This window comes from Cuculus canorus, chromosome 1, assembly GCF_017976375.1.
Source record: "Cuculus canorus isolate bCucCan1 chromosome 1, bCucCan1.pri, whole genome shotgun sequence".
Lineage (NCBI taxonomy): Eukaryota > Metazoa > Chordata > Aves > Cuculiformes > Cuculidae > Cuculus > Cuculus canorus.
Window position 1 is genome coordinate 89,983,429 of NC_071401.1, and position 16,770 is coordinate 90,000,198.

Genomic DNA, 16,770 nt, shown 5'->3' on the forward strand with positions numbered 1-16,770 from the left:
CATCAATTGCTCTGGAAGAGCAGCAGCTGCTGCAGTGTTGATAGTTATTGCTTGTGTCCATTTGAAATTACAGCCTGCTCTATGAAGGTTGCTATTGTCATGCAAGTGTTATATAGAAAATGGAGCTAAATATTTTAGGCCATTTATTGACTGCTCTTACCAAGTATGCAGTGTGAAGGAAAGAACACATTTTAGCCTGCCCCCTGCACACTCTCATTACTGGGTAAGTGAGGACACCAATACCTCCATATTTTCCCTAAGCTGGCTGGTCGCTTTGGGCCTGAAGCATAGACTACATTTCACAGGCATGGCACTTGCTATCCCTGGATTTGCTATCTACCGAGCATTACTAGAGCATCACTAGAGCGTTCTGGCACTTAGTACTTTTAGGGCCCCTATAATTGCCTTTAGAAGGTATGGATTAACTTGCCCTCTTATCATTATGCCTCAGTATTGGGTCATACACTCCAGTGAGAGGCTACAGTACATCTTTCTATGGTGAAAAAAGTAGTAGTCCAGTTTAAAGTTTAGGGAGCAAAGGGTTCACTATTTTTTTGCTGCCTAAGCAATTATTTATGCTGTATAAAGTGGCATTTATATGCTGCTCCTGAGAATAGTTACCTGTATTCACTTGTCAGTGCTGCAAGTGGCAGCTGATGATGAACCTGACTATAAAAGACCCATCAAAAACATTTCCATTAACACAAGATTACCCCAGACTTCTGATGGAAATTTCACTTTTGTTTTCTAGTATCTTTCATATATTATTAAATTGAATGTGCTTGAGCTTGTATTGTGTGGTATTGAATGTTCAAGCTAAATAATGGCTGTAATACAAATTTGTTTTGGTAGTTGCAGTTCACTGTTTGAAGACAAGGCAGTTGTAGCTCATCTGAATAATGGTTTTGTTCTTAAGTGAGCTAAAGGTAGTGCTGTCCCAATGCACGAAATTATGAAGCATGTAGGAGTTTAATTTGTATGTTTATGAGAGGATAAAAAACCAGCTCATCTGTTAGGGGCACATAGATGAAAGACAGAACTGGTGGATCTAATAATCATGTTCAACAGTAAAATGTTTGGGGACTGTAACAGCTGGAAAATTATAGGTTTCCATGAAAAGGAAGCTGCTTTGGAGAAGGAAAATATAATATTTCTCTTTGTACTCTATATTTGGCAACAGATGGAGGATATTGCAATTATGATTACCAGATAAACTTTGAGAGGGAACAAGCTAGTAAGAGGTTAATTTTCATTTTTCAGATACTAATGATTGTTTCTAGACTTACTAGGTCAGTAGAAAATAGTTGCAAAAACTGTCCAAAAAAAATTCCTATACTGTATTAAGGCAAATAAAGATAATTTATATAACTAAGATTAATTTGGCAAAAACTACTAACTATATTAAATCTACTACATTTTTATTAGCTTTAGTTATCATGTTGTAGTTGAAATTCCTCTTTTTTTCAAGTCTTGTATCCCACATATAGGAACATGTATGGCTTCAGCCTTCTGGTCTGTACTCTCATCTGTTGACAAAGCTGCACATTTAGTTGCAAAGCCTGGTTTAATGGTAGTATCCTTTGGCGTTATGATAACTTCTAAATGTGTTCTAGTTATCTTTTTGAAAAGTAATTTAGAAACACTGTGAATTTTTTCTTATTAAAATAAGTCTATATTAATTTGTTTAATAATTACAGTCTATGAACAAATCTTTAAGGAGATGGTAGATGTCTCGTATGTCCTAACCTTTCAGCAGTTCAGGTCTGGTGGTCACTGCTGGTCACACACTGTTCCCCCAGCAAAGTGTACATGGGCATGAGGGAATTGCTTGTCGACCCATTGGTAGTGAAGCAGGTGACCTGCATGAGCCCATGCTCCCATCTTCTGTGTCCCCTTCCCTTCCCTTCCCTTCCCTTCCCTTCCCTTCCCTTCCCTTCCCTTCCCTTCCCTTCCCTTCCCTTCCCTTCCCTTCCCTTCCCTTCCCTTCCCTTCCCTTCCCTTCCCTTCCCTTCCCTTCCCTTCCCTTCCCTTCCCTTCCCTTCCCTTCCCTTCCCTTCCCTTCCCTTCCCTTCCCTTCCCTTCCCTTCCCTTCCCTTCCCTTCCCTTCCCTTCCCTTCCCTTCCCTTCCCTTCCCTTCCCTTCCCTTCCCTTCCCTTCCCTTCCCTTCCCTTCCCTTCCCTTCCCTTCCCTTCCCTTCCCTTCCCTTCCCTTCCCTTCCCTTCCCTTCCCTTCCCTTCCCTTCCCTTCCCTTCCCTTCCCTTCCCTTCCCTTCCCTTCCCTTCCCTTCCCTTTCCCTTTCCCTTTCCCTTTCCCTTTCCCTTTCCCTTTCCCTTCCCTTTCCCTTCCCTTTCCCTTCCCTTTCCCTTCCCTTTCCCTTCCCTTTCCCTTCCCTTTCCCTTCCCTTTCCCTTCCCTTCCCTTCCCTTCCCTTCCCTTCCCTTCCCTTCCCTTCCCTTCCCTTCCCTTCCCTTCCCTTCCCTTCCCATCCCATGTTTTTGGACACAGACCTGTAATGCTAATTTCTGTTCCATTCTGATCGCTGCTCAGGTTAGCTGAGACAAGAGGTGCCCAGCCCATCAGAAAACATACACTCTCTGCTGCCTGTGATGTCTTTGAACTTTTTGTTTCCCCTTGAAACAATAATGTGGAATATCATTCTTGAAAGGTTTGGTACACTTTATTCCTGTGTTATTCTGTGGCTCGATATCACATATTCCTATGTTACAAATTTTCCAAATGAGCTGAAGAGTTTTCAGATGGGGTGAAAGAGTCAAACGTCTCTGAAGTTTGGGAAGCATCAACCCCCAACCTCAGGCTCGCAGTGTCTCATTGCAAGACAAGCAGTCTTCTAAATATAGACATAGCTAATTGCTTCCTGTATTTTCAAAAAACGTTAACATTGGGGAATTCACTCGTGTTACTTTAGAGCTCTGTCCAGCTGGCAGCACCTTCACTTGAACCACAATGACAGCAGGTAATTGTAACAGAACAATCCTTGTCAAAACAAGAAAGATTTACTATGCCAGTGGATAATGAAATGAAACAACTCATGCAAGTAATAAAGAAAAAGCACTGCTGGAAAGATGGAAAGGCATATTCAGGTCTTTAAAGACTATAAAAGCAATATAGTGAAAGAGTGAGTTGTTGAGTATATCACTGCTCAACATTTCGGGACGAAAGGAGAGCTGCATTCACAGGCAGCATCTGTAGACTCGCTTCGCATCTGGGGAATGCTTGTTGTGCAATAGTGATGTTCATTCCCAGCATCACCAGCACCTCCTGTATCAAATCCTGTACCAGGAACTCTTCTATTCCAGAGTACTGGCAGTTTTTAAGACCAGCCTATGCCAAACAATGTAGAAAGTGGTGTATGAAATTTATTGTCTCCAGTCTTTCTAAATCCTAACAGTTAAAAGCGAAGTTTTGCTGTTGCCTTTAGCATTAGTGTTTTTGAACATTTATGTTTGAATTGTCTCTTTTATTCTCTTCCCACGGTTTACACAAATCTCTACACTTTTTTTTTTTTTTATTTCTACTGATTTGTTGGGTGTAGTAATGTGTGCTATAGAGGAACTCCATCAGCTCATTATGCCTTGTGTGCAAAAGTCTGTCCTAGATATATTTGTTTTCTATTTTCCTGAAGCTGTCCTAGTGCCATTTTAGGTGAAAGAGGAAATAAAGATCGCCCATTTATCTATTGTACATTAACAATTATTTTATGTGTAATCCTTTTATACTTAATACTGCCTAAACAGTGTACCAAAGTCAGTGCTATTGCAGGACTATACTGGAAGGATGCTCAAGCCAGTCTTAAATTAAGTCTCACGGCTGCTGCCTGCAGCTTAGTGGTAGCAGCTCCAAGTATTTCTGCTCAGGCTGCCAAACTCACCTGAGAAGCAGTTAGCACAAAGCCAGATCTGCACTGCTGCACTCACAGCAGCAATTGCAGTACTGTCACTGTTGGCAGTGTGTGTATACCTTGATCTTTTCAGTCATTCCCCCTTCAGAAGGTTTGTCACCTAATTCTGAGCCCATTCATTAGAAGATATCTTTTGTCCTGGGAATAACTTTCCCATATGTTTATGTACACTTTTTTTTTTTTCCCCCAAGGAACATGCAAAAAACAGGTTCTTGGGTGCTCTAGAAATACTGCAGATCAAGTAAAAGGAAATATGTGCATGGGTAGCAAAGACTATCCTTTCACTTCATGTCTCTTGGTATCTTTTTCCTCTGGTAAACTGCAGTGCTATTTTCAAACTGTGCTGTGCCAAAGACCTTCCAATAGCAATAAACACATCCTTAGGAGCAGATTACTGCAACATTGCAAGAGGGGAATGGTGAAGGCAGCCCAGTTCCTTACCCTCTGAGCTTTCCTGTCCCTGCTGCTCCTGGAGTTTCTATTTTTATTTCTGCCCCTGGGAATGAGAAGCAAAACCAAGGGTTGTGTCTCTCATCTCAGTTGCACAATAACATTTCCCATCGGGTCCTCTTGTGGACTGAATTCTTATCTAAGATTTGGTGTCAGGGGCATTATTTATTATTTGCTATGTAATGACAATAATTTTTAATATTAATTGCTTTTTCTACTTCGTGGCATTCAGGAGTCAGAAAGTATCAAAAGAAACAGGAAAAGGGGGAAAGCCCTCTTACTTTTCTGTGGGTAATAAGCTAACTTTTCTTTAAAAGTTCATGCTATATATATTCTCATGTGTTTAGCTCAGGCAGCCTACATTTACTACAGAGACAGTGTCACTGCTAAAATCTTTACAGGTTTGCCTTTGAGAGAAGGTAAGATACCATACTATTCCTTAGAGGTTCTCGTTCCTTGACTGAGAGAATGTTTTACGTGTATTCATTACCTGCAGAAGCATTTATATAGATTTTAAGTCTTGCCAACTATAATGTTCATTACATTTGCATATGATTAATTGCACTTTGGCAATGCGTATATAATAGGATACAAGGTATAGTCAATAATATTTCACTATTTGGAGCATGTTTCACAAAAATAATTGCTTGCCCTATTTGTGTGTTGGTCTAACTAAGTCAACAGTCTCAAGGCATAGGGCAAAGTCAAACAAAGCACCTTCACCTATTTCTGGAAGACACCATTGGAGAAAATAGTTTGTATTGCTCCAGTTTCCTTGGATGAAAGTAGATGTAGAGTCTGTCTGTCTGTCCTTTATTCTCTTTATTTTGTACCCCTGCTCCTTCTTTCTCCCTGATGTCTCTTGTTGCTCCTTCACTCATGCAGGCATCAGTGTTATGTAGTTCTGTTGGGTGCAGTAAGAAAGATGATATATACATTTATGTAGATATTTACAAGTAATAAATTGGACAAAGGGTGCTTGTACATGTCACCACTTGGAAGTTTTAGTCTGCTCCTGGTAGCTGTTTTCAGATGAGACAAGAATATGGTCTAAAGACGTAATTTTTCTTCTTTGTTTTTTTTCCTGCAGCACTTCATGTAATTCAATAAAGCTAGGAGTTTGTTTTATTTAGTGTCAAAAAGTGATGTATTTTAAAATTAATCTAACTTAGACTTTGAGGAGTTTCCAATGGCAACTCCTTAGAGTGGAAGCACATGATGGAGAATGTTTGCAGAGCATTCCGCTGGTAGCTGTGTGCCCTCAGTACTCACAGATTAAATGCCTACATGGCCTTTTAGTTGCTGTTACATTATTAATGTGGAGTGTGGTGAAAAACTCTGCTGGAAACATGCAGAATGAGGGTTGCTAGAAAAACATGGCTTTCTTGTCATGCCACTTTTATATTTGCTTAAAGATGCTTTTGCAAGTATCTTTTTATGAGAAGAAAATACAACAATTAGATGAACCAGTCATCTGTCAGGCTGTTAGTATGGACAGTCAAAAATTAGTGTAATTTAGATACGGGCTATAAGTGCCTGGCAACCATGAGTTTAGATTGACAATGTGTATTAATTTGCCTGCAGTCTTTTCTGTACAAGTTGCTTCTACATCATATCCAAGATTGACACCATATGACCTTTCTCATGCTTGCAACAGTCAATATTCTCCTGTTAAAATCAAGAATTCTTAAATAAAGGAGAAAAGAGGCCTTAGAGTGCACAGGAGCTTATACCTGTCAAAAAGACTGCATACGAAGCATTTCATACGCAGGAAAAGAATTTCACAAATCAGTCCCATCTTTCGCACTGTTTAAATAGTCAGCTCATCCCTGAGCTGTGGCAACAGAGGGAGGAAGAACAGACACTGTCAGCAGACATAGCCCTATGCCGCACAAAAGTTTCATACAGTTTCTTTGTTTTTCTTGTCCACTTCATGCCCCTCAAGTGAAGAAATACAATGTTGACCCTTCCCAGGTCTGCAGCCTGCTACATCTTTTTTAGGGGTGCAGATGAGTGTTGGTCATGATGATCCCTGTTCGACATGCAACTTGCAAACCATGGAGTGCTTTCCCTGCCTTCTACAAGGCCCAAAGAACTGACTTTCTGGAATGGGTCTATATTCAAGAATGCCCTTTTCCAGTTGAACTGCCAAATAAATATGCTTCAGCTGATGCACACTCCAGGTCCACATTCAAAACACAACTAATTATTTTGGATATGAAAAACTGAAAAAAAAAGACATAAAAGAAAACTAAGAGCTATATGGAACTAAATGTTGTGCGTTATTACAGAATCAGTAATTCAGCACCGATCAGTCCCTTTTCTGAAAACAGAACTACCATTTCCTCTCTAGTTTCACCCATGCTATACAGGATTAGGAATCTTCTCTTTCAAATTAGCCACTGAAGATGGAGAAATCCATCTTTTTATGTAAATAAACAAAATCATAATATAACATGTTAGGTATGGATTAATATATTGGCAGAGGTGAGTGCAAGTCCCCTTCTTACTCCTCTGCCTGTGGTAATATTTATATTGTCATCCGTTTGTACTCTACTGGAAGAGCAACTTAAGTCCTCTGCCATTTATATTGTTCTGTAATTAGATGACTGTCTTCTTGTTGCTTATAAAAGTGCCTGTACCTTCACGTGAGCTTACAAACGTTTTGGAGGCCTTTGCAGAGAAAAAACCTTTGTATGAATATTTACAAGAAAAAAAGGCATTGTGAATATCAAAGCAAATTCCTAATGTCAAATTCAGGCTAATGCTTGGAAGTACACTTTGATGTTGTTGACCGAAGTCAAGCAAATGTTTTAATTAAAATGTCTTTGCTATAGACTTCGCAGAACCACAGATTCACAGAATGACCTGAGTTGGAAGGGACCCACAAACATCTTTGAGTCCAACTCCTATCCACAGGACAACTCCAAAATTTACACCATATATCTGAGGGCACACTGTTGGCTCATGTTCAACTTTCTGTCAGCTAGAACCCCCAGATCCCTTTCCACAGGGCTGCTCTCCATTCTTTTGCTCTCAAGTCTGTATATGTTGCCATGTCCCAGTTACAAAACCCGGCATTTGCCCTTGTTAAACATCGTGTGGTTGGTGATTGCTTAGCTGTCCAATTTGTCCAGATCCTTCCGCAGGTCTCTTTGCCCTCAAAAGTGTCAACAGCTCCCCCCAAATGGGGGATATGTGTGAAAAAGAGACATTTGTGAATCATTGGATTGCCAGGCAAGACATGAAGGTAATAGGAAATACAGTACTGTTTGATGGAGAGACATTAAAAAGCAGACAATGCAAGTGACCAGGTTGTAGCTTCTACTCATGTCACAAACAAAGCTGGACTGACCTGGTTGGCCGCTATTTTAAAAAGAGGCAGAGAGCAAAAATGTTTTCCGTTCCAGCAGCAACCCCAATCAGCCTGGGTTTGTCTGGTTCAAGTCACAAGAGAGAAATGCCCTTTTATTTCAAGGATTGCCCAAGTACTGAGCACCTCTGAACAGATGAGACTGTACAGGGGTACTACATGATGTGTGCTATTTTCTATTTAGTTCTTTCTAAAATGAAATCTGAAACACCTTCTGCTCCATGTTGCACTTATACTTTGTAAATTGTCCCCATTAGTGGAATAACATCAATAGAAGTCCACTGCTGACAGCCATTGCCAGGAAGCTGATCAGATGGCATGGAAAAACAAGAAATGTGGCCTTCTTACAATATGAAGATGAAGAAGGGAGGCCAGGGAGCTGTGTTTTTGGTGAAATGTAAAAAGCCAAGTTTGCTGAAGTCAGAAATGAACGTAAATCATTCAGTCTCGTGTGTTCTGTTTTCTCTGTATGTGTGCATGCTGTAACCTACCATTATTCCCTATGAAGATGCTTTGTTGGGCTGTCTTCTGCTCCACTGCCGTCACAGGCCATTTCCAGAGGGTAGAGGCATGAAGTTTTTCCTCAGGCCAACCTGAGGGCCGTGTTGGATTGCACCTGGGTTCCACTGGGCAGCGCTAAGTAGATTTGAGTGCTAAGTGAGACTGACATGTTCCAGGAGTGGGGTCTGGGAATCTCTACAAATACTGGATAAACTGGGTGCTGAGCACTCCAGAGGCAGGTGACAGTTTTGTCCTGTCTATAAGCAAGACCTACCTTGAAGACAGGAAACTGAAGGACTTTCCCATGTGTTTATACAGCAAAGTTGTATATTGATTAGTTACATTGGGTGCAAAGGTTATAAAGCGCTTTGGGTATTTACGGTAAAAAGAGGTAGGAATTACAAGACAGAGAGTAAAATGATCAAGAGTTATGCATACTCACATGTAAGAAATCTTTCCTGAAGAGCACAGCTGAGCAATTAAAAACACTCCCACTCCTCATTATAAAATGTGAGTGCATTTTGGAATTTGATTCAGGGGTCATTACATCAGGAGGCATTTGCAGTACCAAAAGCACCTTAAAACAGTGTTAATGCCTGCTGAAGGAAAGCCGACATTAATCCCCTTGTGTTGGGGTACAGGGAAAAATACCCTCTTCTCCCTCCTCATGGTAAGGTTCTGTGTCTGACCTCTGTTGGTTTCTTGTGTTTCTTGCTACAGAATGGCCATTGTCGAAGGCAGTCTCTTTCACAGCGTCTCCTTCATGCTGTTTTATAACACACCTCTTGATCTCTCTCTCGTGTATTTTTTAGGGTCAGAAAGGAAGATCCTTGCTTCTGAAGTGCAGGACTTGCAGGAACCACAACACATGTCATCTCTGAGGGGCAGTGAACATCATTGCAGATTCCTGCCAGAGTGTTGATACCTTTACATCAGAACTTATTTCAAACTGTACATCAACTTTAAGGATACATTTAAGGAGCACAATTCATTGAATGATATTTTAAATAAAGAAAACCTGATTATGTTCTATAAATATTAATCTCAGAGTGTAATTATGCTACTACTCTTATTATATTACACTAAGCCTGCTGGTGTTGCAGCATTTAAAATAAGTGCTAGATGATTTAATTTGTTCTTATTCTCTTTGTAGAAACAATCTTCAGCCTGAAACAAGATTGCAATTTGCTGATTAAAAAAGTATCAGCTAATCAAGTGAGATAGAGGAGTCTTTTTTTTCACACTTTTTCCTTTTTATTTACTCTTACTAAATGTTTCTTCTCTGGAACGTTATACCTTTTTTACTCTTACTGGTTAATTGTCATTTATGTAATGTTCTTAACCCCATTCATTCAGAAGGTATCACATGTCCAGCGCACATGGTAAAGGTTTGATTTGTAAGTGCTAGCTTTGGGAAACTACCCACAGTGGCAGCATTCCCTCAGGACGCAAGTTGTTAAAATGAGTTCTGATGGAGTAATGTTTCATATTTGTTTTATTGGCTGCATACGTGACTGGTTGAGAGACACTGGGGAAGAGGACTGAGAGAAGTGGATTGTATTTAGAGATAGTTCTGCATCAAAACAATCAGGAACAGCATATTGGAACTTAACTTCGGTAAAAATACTGTGGTGTCACTTGATTGATGAGGGCATCAGGCTCTTCTCTCCATTCATGGAGGAGGAGCTCTGTGTGAGATATGAAGAAAAGGCAAATTCAATAGCATGGATAGGGCCATAGTGGATTTTGCTAGAGTAAAATAATTGACTTGAAGCTGGTCTTTTCTTTCTTCAGTCCAATGGAGCAGTGGTGGAATCTATGCCAAGAGATGTGTTTTCCATCATATCTCATTCAGTTTAGCATCTCATTAGTTGCAATCAGATTTATTCACAGCTCCTGCCTGTGCTATTAACGATCTGTTCTTCACAAATAGCTGAAGTGGTAAATGAACCTATACCTACAAAGAAAGTAAGATTTTACTTTTGAATAGATGCTCTTATAGATATTCATGCACTATTCGTGTTCTGTGGCCCGAACTGTTTTTCAGTGCTCACACCTAAGCCCTTCTTGAAAGCTAAAGACATATTATATGGAAAAGAAAAGTGAAACTGGCCCTGTGGAAGTGTCTCAGAATCAGTTGGCTTGTTGGCATGGTGGAGTATCTGAGGCTTTTAATCTGTCTTTTTGCTGGGCTTTTCATTATCTTTCCTTTCCCATTTTTCTCCCCTCGCATTCACTGTCCTATATATGCCTTCTTTTATCATCAAACCAAAATTGCTCTGAGAACTGCAGAGCACTTCCCCTGTAAGTCATCATTTAGCTTTTACATATCTTTAACAAGTGATGACTACATGTTCACATACAAATGGGCAACCTCACTGGAGGGCCTTACCTTCAAAGTGGACTTTGACTCAGATGTGAGGGCAAGTTAAATCTAAATGAGTGGCAGGTAAATACCATAAAGCCATGCGCATAAAACTTGAAGTTGTTACCACCGTGGTTGCTGTTTAAATTTCTTAGTTTCAATTTCTTTTGAGATAAAATAGCTTTATATGTCTTTGCAGAACACCTGGCCTGATGGAGCCTTGTTAATCATAGCAGCTTAGTATGTGGCACACAGCAATGAAGAGAGATCAGCACAAACAGTTGTTCAAGTAAAATGAGAGTTGCACAAATACTTGCAGGATGTAAAAACTCTGTGGATGGGCTTAGGAATATGTGACAAAGATCATAGTAAATGTGTTTTCCTTCCTTCTTTAAGTGTTTGCTAATATCTGTGTACCAAACCCTATTTTTTTCTCATGGAATAGTTTGAATATCCTTTTATTAATCATTTAAAGAGTAGATTCTTACATGAGGTTTAGTCTGCTCTGAAGACATGGTTATGAATGGAGAGCAGTATAGCAATATGCAGCCTAACGGTAAATTAATGAGATGTAGTGATCTGGCTGTAGCAGTGCCAAACACAGCCCAGTGTAATAGTCTCTGGTGATCCACGCCTTTTAATTTTAATGGAAAATAATCAGGCAAATTACTTTAACTGTAAAAACTTTAAAATAAGAGAATTGAAAGTATCTTAACTGTTACTTACCATTGGCTTTGCAGCACATATTGTTGTTAAAACTAGGTAGTTTCAGCTTTATGATGGCAACCTAGTGGTGATAGGTGAAGACAGAGTGCTTTCTTAGGGTCAGTTATGCTTTAAAATATAATCAATGTAATAAGTGGGTGCAACTGCAGTATATATATTACATTACATGTATATATTACAAACCACATAGTAAATTAATGCATTTGATCTTTTGCTCAGGGAGATCCTAAGTGTCAACTCATGGACAAATTTCCATTTTCTTTTAAGAGCAGTTTGTCATTTTCTTTTGGAAAGAAAGATTTTCCCAAAATTCAAGCACATTTCCTTGCTGCAGTTAAAAGCTGAATGAGCAAAACTATTTTTCAACTAATAAATCCTCTAAAAAGGAAATCTTATTAGTGTAATGAATACATTGAATGGCTGTTTGTTATACACAATTAACCTCCATTAATTGGAGTGGAGTGCTCACAGAAGAGGTATTGTTTATTTGACAGAATGTTTTTTGTGAAGAGAAGATGACGTTTCAGAGAACTTGCCAAAATAACTCCATCTCTGGCCGATGGCACTAAGTGACCATGGGGGTGGTGCAAATGAAAGCTGTCTGTAGAGTTGGAGAAGGATTTTGTGATACTGAATGATCACATGGTCAAACAACAGGTGAAATTGAGTGTTGACGGGTAGAAAGCAGTACAAATGGAGATTTTCTCCTAGCTTTACATGCACAACAGGGGGGCCTGACCCAATTATTACTGCTTGGGAAAGATCTTGGGCTGTAACAGGCAGTTTTATGAAAATAGTAGTGTTCAGCAGCAGGCAAGAGGTGAAAAGAAAAGAGTCTGCTTGGAATTGCTGGCAGAGGTGCGAAGAACAAAATAGAGCTCCTCGTTGTGTAGTGGTGTAAATCCTCAGCTCAGCTGTCTGTTGTATGTCAACCATTGTTCTCATGTCCTGGCTCAGAAAGCGTCTCTGCTTCCTGGCTGCCTGGTGGGACTTCGAGGCTCTCAGCCTCTGGGCTGCTGTGGGGCATGTGTTGGTGACCGGACTGATATTGCTTGTGTGTGTGGACTCTGGTCAGCTGGTAGGATTATGTGTAGGTCCAGGTAGACATGCAGGCTACAATTCACTCACCGATACCTTCCTTACTGTCTGTATGTTGTGTGCTCACAGTCCCGATTACTTGCATTTTAACAAGCGTGCCCGTGAAATGCCAATCAGGTGCAAACCAGCATAGGCATTCCTCTGTGAACATGAGGATCAGAGCAGTGCAGTAATTCCCAGAGCTGGGGGCCACTGCTCCCTGCCATGAGAAGCAGTGACCTCAAAGGGGCTGAGGGGAGCTTGAAGCCCACCACCTGATACCTCATCTGACTTCTGTCAGTGTACAGGTTCACTGCCAGGTCCAGTTCACTCATTGGGGCGGTATTTTGCAGAGTTTGGGAATGTTAATGTACAGGGATAAGACAAAAGCAGGGTGTTACATTTCCATTGGGAGCAGAGCCAGGGAGATGTCTAATCTTACTATCCAGATATATCCTTGGGGAAAAAAAATGTTACTGTCTCTGTCTGCCTCTGTTTAATTTAGTGGCTGTTGGGGACAATTGCTCAGTCATAAAAAGATGAGATTCAGAGACCGGAGCCTTGATGCCACAAGCTTTCCTGCTTTCACAAGGTCTGGAGTCTGACATATACACAGTGGAAAGGAGAAGGTACTAATTACTACCTCTTTGATACTGATTTTGCATTTTCCTCTGCTGCTGGACCATTTTACTCTCAGCTTTATGATTTTATTGGTAGATTTGCGCAGTTTCTTTCTCTCATGTTAATTTTTCTGTGTTTGTGAGATGGAATTGATGCTGCTTTTAGGGTTCGCTGCTGTTTGTTATCATCACAAACATAAGGAAGGCGTTATTATCTTTTTAAAACTTGCATTATCATTTACTAGTGCAGTCAAGTCTTAGGCATTCTATATCAGTATTGCTGCCTACAGTGAAACCGATAAAATACTAATGAAAAATGGGCCAGTTCTAAAGTGCTGCAATCAATATGCAATACTTCTTACATGTTAACCTTTACCATATGGATTTATTATCACATTTGATTTACACCTAATAAACCAAGAATCTGCCTCTAGAGTAATTCCTTCTTATTTTTGTGGGGAATGGAGCATTTTCTGCTTCAGATGTTACACAGTGTTACGTCACACTTTGCTCAAGGAGCCACCCTATGGTCCCATATGTCTCCCCTTACCCAATTAACCTGGCTTCAGCAAAAAGCTTCCTGACTTTGGTTATCTGCCAGGCAAAACTGGATCCCTTGTTCCAAACTCTGCTTGTAGTCCTGATGTTCTAAACCTGGGGAAAAATGATCTACCTAAACAGAAGTGCTCTGAGTTTACTGGAATGAACATTTGCTCCACCATCTCTAGACTTCTTTGTGATGTTTTAACCAAACTCATATATTTCTGGCTGTGATCATGAGATTTAGTCTGCAACTTTGACAATTAGAAGTGGACATCCTGCTTTCCTGATTTGTTAGCCTGTTCAACCCTACTCATTTCAGTGGGATCGTGCAAAAGGTGATTCCAGGGCAAGTCTGGCCATCTGGGCTAACTGCAAGCCCGCATGCCTCAATAGTGCGTAAGTGTTTTCCTGGAGCTTACTACGTAAGAAGCATACCCAGCATATCCCATGACTACTTCCTTGGAGACAGTGGTGCAGCTATATGATGGAATATGTTTACAACCAGTACATCTTATTTCAAACCCTGTGTCTTTTTAAATGGGTGTTCTGTGTTTTTCCTCTTCAGTGTTTTCATTTGTTTCTTTAGGTTGTAATACTTAAAATGTCGACTGTACTAAGAAGATAAGTAACAATTTTATTCTATTTGATTAATAAACATTTAACCCCAAGCCACCAAAGCTGTGGTAGCAGTGGAAGGCTACTTCCAAATGATGTTAACACGCACATTACAAGATATATTCTTCCCTGATATGCCAGGGGCCTGTTGCCCAAGTAGAGGATACTCTTGGGCCCTAGCAAAGGACATACCACAAGTCCTGATATCTGCATTGTTTCAGAACAATTTTTCCTACCTACAAATCCCTGTCTATAAATGTAGTACCCACAAGGAAGAAGGTCCCTGTCTTCTCCAGATGTTGATCTCAAACACTGTGAAAGCAGCATGTGTAGACAGAAAACCTAGAGGCAAGTGGGAAAGTTGTTTTGCAGCCTGCTGATACCATATTTATGTGTCAAGCCACAGTACTTGGGGACACAGAATGTGTGTGTGGGAAACTGTGGTAAGATGAGGACCTTGATGGGTAACGTTGCAGAATTGGAGCAGGCCAAAGACATCACATTTAGCATGCATGTACTCTGAGAGGTCAGGCCCCAAGAACTCCAGCCTCTCAGCTGTATTCAGATTTCCCTGTCTAGAGAGCTAATTTACTCCATAGCAAAGACTACGTAACATATATGCGCCCTAGACAACTGGGGCAACCAGAACCATGGTTGAAAATGAGGAGTGCTCCTCCTGGACAACATAGATGGTCATGTCTGTACACCCTTCCAGGATGCTCCTGCCTGAGATCAGGCAGCACCCAGTGAAGCAGCTGGAACAAGAGTTGTCTCACACATGCAGCCAGGAGTGACTCCATGTGTTCTCCGAGAATAACAAATCCTCTCATAGACCTGTCTCAAGTTGCGGACTTCCCTGCTGGTCTGCTTGAGATGGGAATCTCCATGGATTTTACCTACTGTTTTGAGGTGGATTAACTGCTGCTTCAGAAGTTCCACACTTTTTGTGGGCTTCAACTTAATTCTTTTCTGTTCATTCACCTTCTTCACTTCCTTTAAGAATGTTACTGATTTTCTCCTCTGTAGGGCTTACACCCCTCTACAGAATAAAAAACAAGAAGAACTAGCTTAATTCCTAGCATACTTATGTATTCTCTTTTCTTCCAGATACCTCTGAGCTCTGTATCACACCTGACCGTGCACCCTGTTAGGAGTCAAAAAAGTTGTGAAGATAGTACTAAGTCCCAATTATTTCAGTTGTGCTACTGAATAATAGACTGAAAAGCGAGATGCCTGGAGTGCATCAAAGGCCTAGTGAAGGTCTACAGAGATGCCTGTGTTATTTTAGGAAGAAATATGTGCTGCTACAGTAATGTATAACTACTGCATTTAAAGATCTATAGCATGAAGAGAATACAGGGTGCTTCTAGTGATGGGAGCATAAGCGCATCCTTGGCAGAGGAATAAAGTGACTAGCTACAAAGCGTAAGATATTTCCATGAGGGAAGATGATAATCAGTCAGAGAGGCACTATAAAACGGATAAAGGATGGGATAAATGTAGATGGAGAGGAGCCATAGTTTTAAGGTGCTGGACAGCAAGGTACCTCTGTGAGCTGTGCAAAATCCTGCACCCTGTGCTCCATCTGGGGTCTGCCCTTGGCAGAGAAACCTGGGGAAAGGTCTTGTGTTGAGCCTGGCAGCTGGGTAAGGTGAAATGTGTGTTGTCCCTGCAAGACAAGGGTTAGAAAGAGGCTTGGAGCTACCCACCACGATGGGGAGCTGCTCTGAGGATGCCAGGAATCTCAGTGGTGCCCTGGGTGGTGATGGGGCAGAGAAGAATGCAGGGGAGGCAGTTTTGGGAAGATGACTTCAGATGTGGCTCTGCTGGGCATCTGCAGATCATGGCAGCAGCTCTCCACCAGATGCAGTACCAGTACCTGCTGAGCCTGCACAATGTGCAGCTGGGTGCCACTGTGTTTAAGGAGTTTTAAATTCCTCCCTGAAAAAGCAGTGTGTAAAAGGGCTTCTGCAGGTTTGAATTGGTCCTTGCTTGACAACCAGGAATGGCTCCTGTGTTCTGCAAGAATAACAAATCCTCTCACAGACCTGTCTCAAGCACATGGGATATTGCCGTGACCTTGGTGTCTCTGAAATCAAGTGTGGGCTCACAGTGTGAGAGCAGAAATAGGTTTGAGGTGGCCCCTTGTGCCTCTTGTTCCCTCAAAACTTCTCAGACAGGCAGTGAGGACCAGGACAAATACTCCAAAAGCACAGAGGCTGGAGTTACATGAGGTAGAGCAGTAATACTTAGGAAGACATTAGCGGGACCCAAGGTGCTGATTGTACGTATCAGTGATGAATTAATCCTTTATGGACAGGAGTGGGCACAGAAAAAGCACACGGGCAACCAGGCAAGCTCTGCACAGCTTTTGTGGTGAGAGGCAGAAGCCATTTCAAAGTGATAAACAGCCCGATGCTGTGTTGGCGTTAATGCAACCGCTGAGAGAATTTCTCCTATGTTAATCTATGAATTTCATAGTCCAACACTCCATTAATTATTTACAGATTTATAGTTCTTCCTCCTCCCTCCCCCCCAGCATCTGGCTGCTGTATATAAAACACACAGTTGCAATTACAAAA